The sequence below is a fragment of the Tamandua tetradactyla genome, chromosome 17 (genome assembly GCF_023851605.1).
Source record: "Tamandua tetradactyla isolate mTamTet1 chromosome 17, mTamTet1.pri, whole genome shotgun sequence".
Lineage (NCBI taxonomy): Eukaryota > Metazoa > Chordata > Mammalia > Pilosa > Myrmecophagidae > Tamandua > Tamandua tetradactyla.
Genome location: NC_135343.1, coordinates 52,837,014 through 52,844,557, shown reverse-complemented (window position 1 = coordinate 52,844,557; position 7,544 = coordinate 52,837,014). Strand labels below are relative to the sequence as shown.

At 37.4% G+C, this 7,544-nt stretch overlaps 1 long non-coding RNA gene across 1 annotated transcript in view; it reads left to right on the top strand.

The window, feature by feature from the left end:
* The first annotated feature begins 812 nt into the window (after nucleotides 1–812).
* Nucleotides 813–7,544, top strand: part of LOC143661071 (uncharacterized) — a 152,651-nt gene continuing 145,919 nt past the window's right edge. The window contains exon 1 of the long non-coding RNA XR_013164407.1: nucleotides 813–1,216. This is a non-coding gene — a long non-coding RNA (uncharacterized LOC143661071). The remainder of the gene's footprint in view (nucleotides 1,217–7,544) is intronic.

The window sequence follows — 7,544 nt, the reverse complement described above, 5'->3', positions numbered from 1 at the left end:
TCTTTTTCAGAAGGTAGAATGGTAATAATTAATAGTATATTAGTACTAAGAACCACATGTACTCTGACTTCAGGAGTCGAACCTAAGACTCAGAAACTGAAAATAGAGCAGAATTTAGGGCAGGGTGCAAGAATTGGGTCCAAAGGGTCAGGGAGGCTATTGATGACAGAGGAAACTTGGGTGTGAAGATGAATTTTTATGTTGTTGCCTGTTCTTTTTTCTGATGTTGTTTAAAATAACCTTTATCTTGCCTAATTTGGCAATCTACGCTGTGGACAGCAAAGGCGACATAGTGCTCTCATCCAAATGAAAAATCACATGGAATCTGTACCATATTTTTTTCTAATGTCTTTTACTGGGATTTGCTGATGATCCAGTAGGTAGAAAATAATGGCATAAACTGTGAAGCTTTAGTGGTGCACCATCATCTCCTCTGTTGTGGGGTAGCTGGTGGCTGGTTAGCTGATGGCGGGGGTGGGGGGTAAGCGGCTGTACTGAGTCAGTCACAGAGACACAGAGCACAGGACTGAGGAGATAACCCTCAGGGGAAAATAGAAGGCCTCTGCTTTATTCAGGAAGTGCACAGGCTTATATAGGCTGGGAAGCATGCAGGGACACGTGTCAGGCTGGGATTGGTGGCTGTTGTTGCTAGGTTGGAAGGCAGATTTCTGGGATTGGTCACCATTGTTGCTAGGCTGGAAGGCAGATTTCTGGGATTGGTCGCCGTTGTTGCTAGGCTGGAAGGCAGATTTCTGGGATTGGTCACTGTTGTTACTAAGGTGGAGGGCAGATTTCTGGTCAGCCATTTTGTATTGCCTTGCATCAGCCATGGCAGCCATATTAGCGATATTTTATGGCTTCTCCAACACTCTGTGTGTAATTCATGGGATTTAGATGCAGTTTTGATGATTTTTTTGATGTGATGTCTGTGTTCTCTTCTAGACCATGAACTCCTATCGGGAAGATACCAGTGGTGCTTGTCTTTGAGATGGCAGCCCTTTGAGCAGTGCTGACTTCATAGTAGGCGAGCAGTTACGCCTTTACTGAGCTGAACAGTTGAATTAATCTGAAAACAGGAATAATCAAGGAGGAGAAGTGGTTGCAATAATGTAGTATAATTAATTCTTCATTTTTAATCTGTTCTTGGAAAGATGGTATTGCCTCGCAGTTTAGAACATGGTCCCTGGAAGCAGCCTACCTTGTTCACATCCCAGAGGTAGGATTTCTTCAAATTGTGAGATCTTACAAATCAAACTGGTTTTTGAATAAAGGGAATGCGTTGACTAACACAGCTGAAAATAGGTTGTATAAGGGCGTTCTAGGACTATTTGTTCATGGTTCCAGCACCTTCCCTCTGAGATGCTCTCAGTTTTGTCCATTTTTCTGTTATATAATTACTTAGATTTACTTCCCTTATGGCCAAAAATATGAAGCAATTTAAACTGTCACATGTGTACACTCATATGTCCAGGTGAATAGAAGGTCCCATTGACTCATGTTTTCCAGCTCAAGTCCTAACAATTATTTTGGTTGTATTCATTCAGGATCTTTGGATCACAAGATCACCTGTGATGCATTCATGGGGGCCAGGGTGAAAGGGATTGGGTTGAATTGTTGAGCCAAAGTTGAGGACTCTCTCTCCTAATAGTTGAGAATGGAATCAAATTCCTTGTAACAACTTGCAACAGTTCAGGAAATCAGAGGTTGTTGCTACCCTTCCTTTTTTTCCCTGTCTTTTATATGTTGGAGAAATTGTGCTGTTTGTCCTATAAATTTCTAATATTCTGCATTTGGTGATTACATACATGGCTTTATTTATCACACTCCCCTATTCCTTGTGATTCCCATAAACTGACAGTTTATATCTAGATGCTTAATCACATTCAGGGTTGATAGTTTAGCAGAAATATTTAATAGATGGCTTTGTGTATTGGTTTCCTTTTTGCCTCAGTTTAGGAGGTACACAATTTACAGTAGTTTCTCCTGATTTCACATTATTACTGACCAAAGAAGTTTTAAATATTTGAAATTGAATATATGAAAAGTGCTGCTTATCATATGTTGTGGGGTGCAAGAAGAAATAATAATTGGAGAAGAAATCATAGCTTTCCATGCTGATATGAGGAAAAGAAGAAAAAAGTACCCAACTAAAGATGTTAGAGAAAGAACAACAGATTAAACTCAAAGAAAATACAAGAAAGGACATAACTGAGAAAAGAGCAGAAATCATTGAAACATAAAATAAGCATAAAGTAAAACCAACTGAGCCTGAAGTTGGTTCTTGGTAAACATCAGTGAAATAAGCAAACCTCTGATTAGACTGCTCATAGAAAAGACAGGAGACAGATAATCAGTACTATTAAATTAACAAAGGATATAATACCAGAGATAAGACTAATATATGGATTTTATATTGTGTCAACAGCTTTATACCAGTACGTCTGACAACTTAGATGGAATATTTAAATTGATCCATGAAGAAATTGAAAGACTTAGTAATTCTAAAAGTATTAAGGAAGTTGATACATATTTTTAAATCTTCATATAAAGTAAACACCAGATCCATTTGGCTTTACAGTTTTAATTTGTTGTTCTTTCTCTAACACCTTTAGTTGGGTACTTTTTTCTTCTTTTCCTCAAGTTGGCAAGGAATAAAGCTTTCCAGTCTTAACCGTATTATCAAAAGACAGTATTAAAGGGGATGGTTAAAGGCCATTCTCACTCAAATTTTTAGATGCAAAAAATGTTTAACAAAATATTAGTAAGCCACATTTACCAGTGTATAAAAAGTTAACACACAATGATCAGATTTAGATCATCCCAGAAGTGTCAAGGATGTTTTATAAATATCTTCTTCTGTTAAAATGATTATTCACCTATAATCATTCCCTGCATGAATAGATTATAGGAGAAAAACAATGCACTGTCTCAGAAAATACACTAAAGAAAAGTATTATCAATTACTGATTCTTAGCAAACTGATAGTAGAAGGGAAAATAATTCAAACATTTTTAATGAGAAAACATTGGAATAACTCCCTTTAAAAATAGCAATAGCACAAGGAACCCAAATACCATCATGTACTGTAGGACACAGATGAAGTAGTACAGACAGAAAAAATAAATGGCATAAAGATTAGAATGGAAACAAAACTATCATTATTTGCAGATTATGTGATTATTATTCTTTGATCCATGTGTTATTTATTAGTTTATAAACTTCCAAATGCCTATGGATTTTAAGCTTTTCTTTTTGTTATTGGCTGCATAATTATACTGTGGTCAGATGCAGTCCACTTGGTCATGTTGGACAATTCTTTTTGTATGCTGCTGGATTGATTGCATTGTATTTTGTTAAGGATTTTTTTGTATACATTTATGAAAAATTTTGAATTTTTTCTTTTTGTGATAACTTTGGTTTTGTTATCATGATCTCACTAGTCTCATATAATGAATTGGGGTGTGTTCCTTTCTCTTCTATTTTTTTGGAGAGTTTGTGAAAAATTAGTATTAACTATTTTTAATAGTCACAAAACTTTATCAATAATAAAAGTATGCCTATGATAATGTATAACTTCTTTCAGAACAACCATGCATAAACTACTGGATTTCCATATACCACTTTATTATCACTACCTCGCATGAGTGCGATACATTTCCTATAATAATTCTTTTACAATTTATGGTAGAATTCACCAATGAAGTCACTTGGATCTGGACTTTTCTTTGTGGGAAATGTTTTGATTAATAATTCAATCTCTTGCATTTATCTATACAAACTTTCTGTTTCTTCTTAGGTCAGCTTCAGCTGTTTGTGTCTTTTGAAGAATATTCCCATTTCATTTAAATTATCTAATGTTTATATGGTTATTCAGAATATTCCCTTGCAATGTTTATTTTTTCCTTCTAAAGGTCAGTGGTAATATCACCCCTTAATTTCTAATTTTGGTATTCGAGTCTTCTCCCCTTCTTGATGAGTCTAGCTAAAGGTTTGCCAATTTTGGTTGCTTTTTTAAAAAAAAAAACACCTTTTAGTTTCTTTATTGCTTTTCTATTTTCTATCACATTTATTTCCATTACAATCTTTATTGTTTCTTTCCTTCTGCTTGATTTGGATTTAGTTTGCTTATTTTTTAGCATCTTAAGGAGGATGGATAAGGTTATTGCTTTGATCTTTTTTCTTTAATAAAGGCCTTTATAACCATGAAATCCATGTAAGTGCTGCTTTAACTGTGTCTCCTAAGTTTTGGCATACTATATCTTCATTTTCAATCATTTCAAAATGTTTTCCAGTTTTTCTTCTTTAACAATTTGATTATTTAGGAATGTGCTATATTCCCTTGTTTGTAAATTTCCCATTTTTTAAATTTTGATTTCTAACTTAATTACACTGTGACAGGAAAACATACTTAGTGTATTTCAGTCATCTTAAATTTATTGAGGATTGTTTTAGGGCCTAACATATGGTCTAGCCTGGAGAATATTCCATGTGCATTTAAGAAGAATGTATATTCTTCTTTTTGGGGATTGATTGTTTTATAAATGTCTGTTTGGTTTAATCATAAAGCAATATTGATGGCATCTTCAGTTTCTTTACTGATTTTCTACTTAGGTGTTCTGTCCATTATTTTTTGTGAGATATTGATGTCTCCAACTATTTTTGCTGAATTGTCATTGTTTCCTTCAGTTTGGTCACTTTTATCCTCAAGTATTTTGCAATTCTGATATTAGGTACATATATATTTATAATTGGTATATCTTCTTGATGGATTGATAATTTTATCATGATAAATGTCCCACTTTATCCTGGTAAGAATTTTTGTCTCAAAGTCTGTTTGAGCTGATGTTAGTATAACCATTCCAGCTTTTATATTATTGCTGTTTTCATGATAGATATCTTTCCATTTCTTTTACTTTCAAACTATTTGTACCTAGGGACTTCTGGGAAGATGACCACATAGAGTAGATCGAGTTCAGCCTTGCTCCATGGGAAAGTTAGAGAAGGGAAGGGAGAGCGACTGAGATGGTGATTCAAGAGTGCAACTGACCTGGGGGAGGCTTCCTCAGAGACTGACAAACTGAAAAGCAGAAAGCTGGAGCCTGGTATGGAGGTATAGAGCCCTCAGGAATGCAGGGACGCGAGCTGGGGACTAGGAATTAAGCCAGGCCATGTTCCTTGAACACACGACCCTCACCAGTGCAACCCTGTGACCCGCGACTCATCCCACACCCCACACGCCTGAACACCATCACATGCTCCATTTGCCATGCTCCAAGTGCTCCGACCCCACCAACCCCCAACAGGCATACCCACCCCACAGCCCCACCCCAACTGCATCCTTCCCAGGTACCACCTCCCCCTCCCTGTTGCTGTAGGCTATTGCCAGTACGTAAAGGCTACAGGTGCTAACCTCCATACCCAGGCTACCTATGCCCCGGAGCTTTGTGCAACGTTTTACATTGCTACTAGTCCCATGCATGTGTACAGGCCTCAGTCACACTTCCCAGCTCTGAGAAAGTGTTGACCTGTGCAACCGGGTCACATCTGCTCCCAGCAAATGAAAGCATTGCACTGACCTGCTGCCACTGCTCTACCATGCACATAAAGAACCTTGTGCCCCAGACCAGTGCACACCATGGTTATGACCCCAAGGTTAGTGCACCCGCATGGCTACATCATCCCTGGTCACTGGGCACCCACATTCACAAGCATCAGTGTAACACCCCCAACCTGTGGCTATACCTGTCCTGAAACAAATCACAGCACTGAGCGCCCTACCCCATGCTTTGCGCCTTGCTGTACAGCCATCCCGCAAACACAAGGCCTTAGACTATTGAAAGAAATCAACTCCAAAGGTAAATCAATCAAGATACTTACATGTGACAAAAACAACAGAAGATTACTAAGTGTATCACAATGCAGACAGATATAGTCCTGCTTATTGACCAAATCAAAACACAAGAGGAGACATAGACATTGGAACAACTAATCAAAGATGTTCATACAACTATACTTAATAAAATAAGTGGGATGGAAAATGACATAAGGGAGATCAAGAAGAGAGTAGAAAAGCATAAAGAGGAATTGAAAGAATAAATAGAAAAATAGCAGATATCACAGAGATTAAAGAATCTTTTGACCAAATAAAAAACTTACTAGAGGCACACAACAACAAATTTGAAGAGACAGAAGAAAGAATAAGTGATATAGAAAACAGGATAACTGACTTGAAACTCAAAATAACACATGGCAAAAAAGATGGAAAAACTTGAATTAGATCTCAGGGAAATGATAGACAAAACGCACAAATATAAGAATCATTGGTGTCCCAGAAGGAGAAGAGAGAAGTAAAGGGCTGGGAAGAGTAGTTGAGGATATAATGGGGGAAAACTTCCCAACCCTTATAAAGGACATAGAGATAAATATACAAATCAAAGAAGCCCAATGAACTCCAAACACAATAAATCCAAATAGGCATTCACCAGGACACATACTAATCAGTCAGCCAAATGTTGAAGAGAAGCAGAAAATTCTGAAAGTGGCAAGAGAAAAACAATCTACTATATACAAAGGAAACCACATAAGGCTGAGTTCATATTACTCAACTAGAACCACGGAGGTGAGAAGGTAGTGGTATTATCGACATCGAATAGCTACAAGCATCCTAAAAGAGAAGAACAAAGTGGGAGGATTAACACCCTCTGACTTAAAAACCTATTATAAAGCCACAATGGTCAAAACTTAATAGTACTGGCACAAAGATAGAAGCATTGACCAATGGAATTGAATGGAGAGTGCAGAAATAAGACCATCATATCTTTGGTCAACTGATTTTTGACAAGGCCCTCAAATCCTCTAAACTGGGACAAAATAGTCTTGCAAATAATTGGGCATGGAAGAACTGGATATCAGTAGCCTAAAGAATGAAAGAGGACCCCCTATCTTACACCCATGAGAAAAGAGATGCTTATTTTCGTTGGCTATAAGGGAAATGCAGATCAAGACTACAATGAGATACCACCTCACCCAATAAGAATGGCTTCTATTAAACAAACAGGAAACTGTAAATGTTGGAGAGGGTGTGGGGAAACTGGGACACTTATGCACTGCTGGTGGGAATGTATAATGGTGCTGCCACTATGGAAGACTGTTTGGCAGTTCCTTAGGAAACTAAATATCGGGTTGCCCTGTGACCCAGCAATAACACTACCTGACATATACCCAGAAGAGCTGACAGCAATGACACAAACAGACATTTGCACACCAATGTTCATAGCAGTATTACTCACAATCACCAGAAGATGGAAACAAACTGAGTGCCCATCAACAGATGAGTGGATAATGCTGGAACAATTGAAACACAGGGAGTCCAGAATAAGAAAGAGGGGCTTTAATCTTGTATAGATTGTAGTGCCTAGATACATCCTAGAGTATATTAAGCAGATATTCAAAAAGTATTGGCAAAGCCCCTTGAGAGATGAGAGAAAGAATATGGAACTATTAAACCTTACCATCAGGCAATCCCCTGGCAATGTGTCAAACTT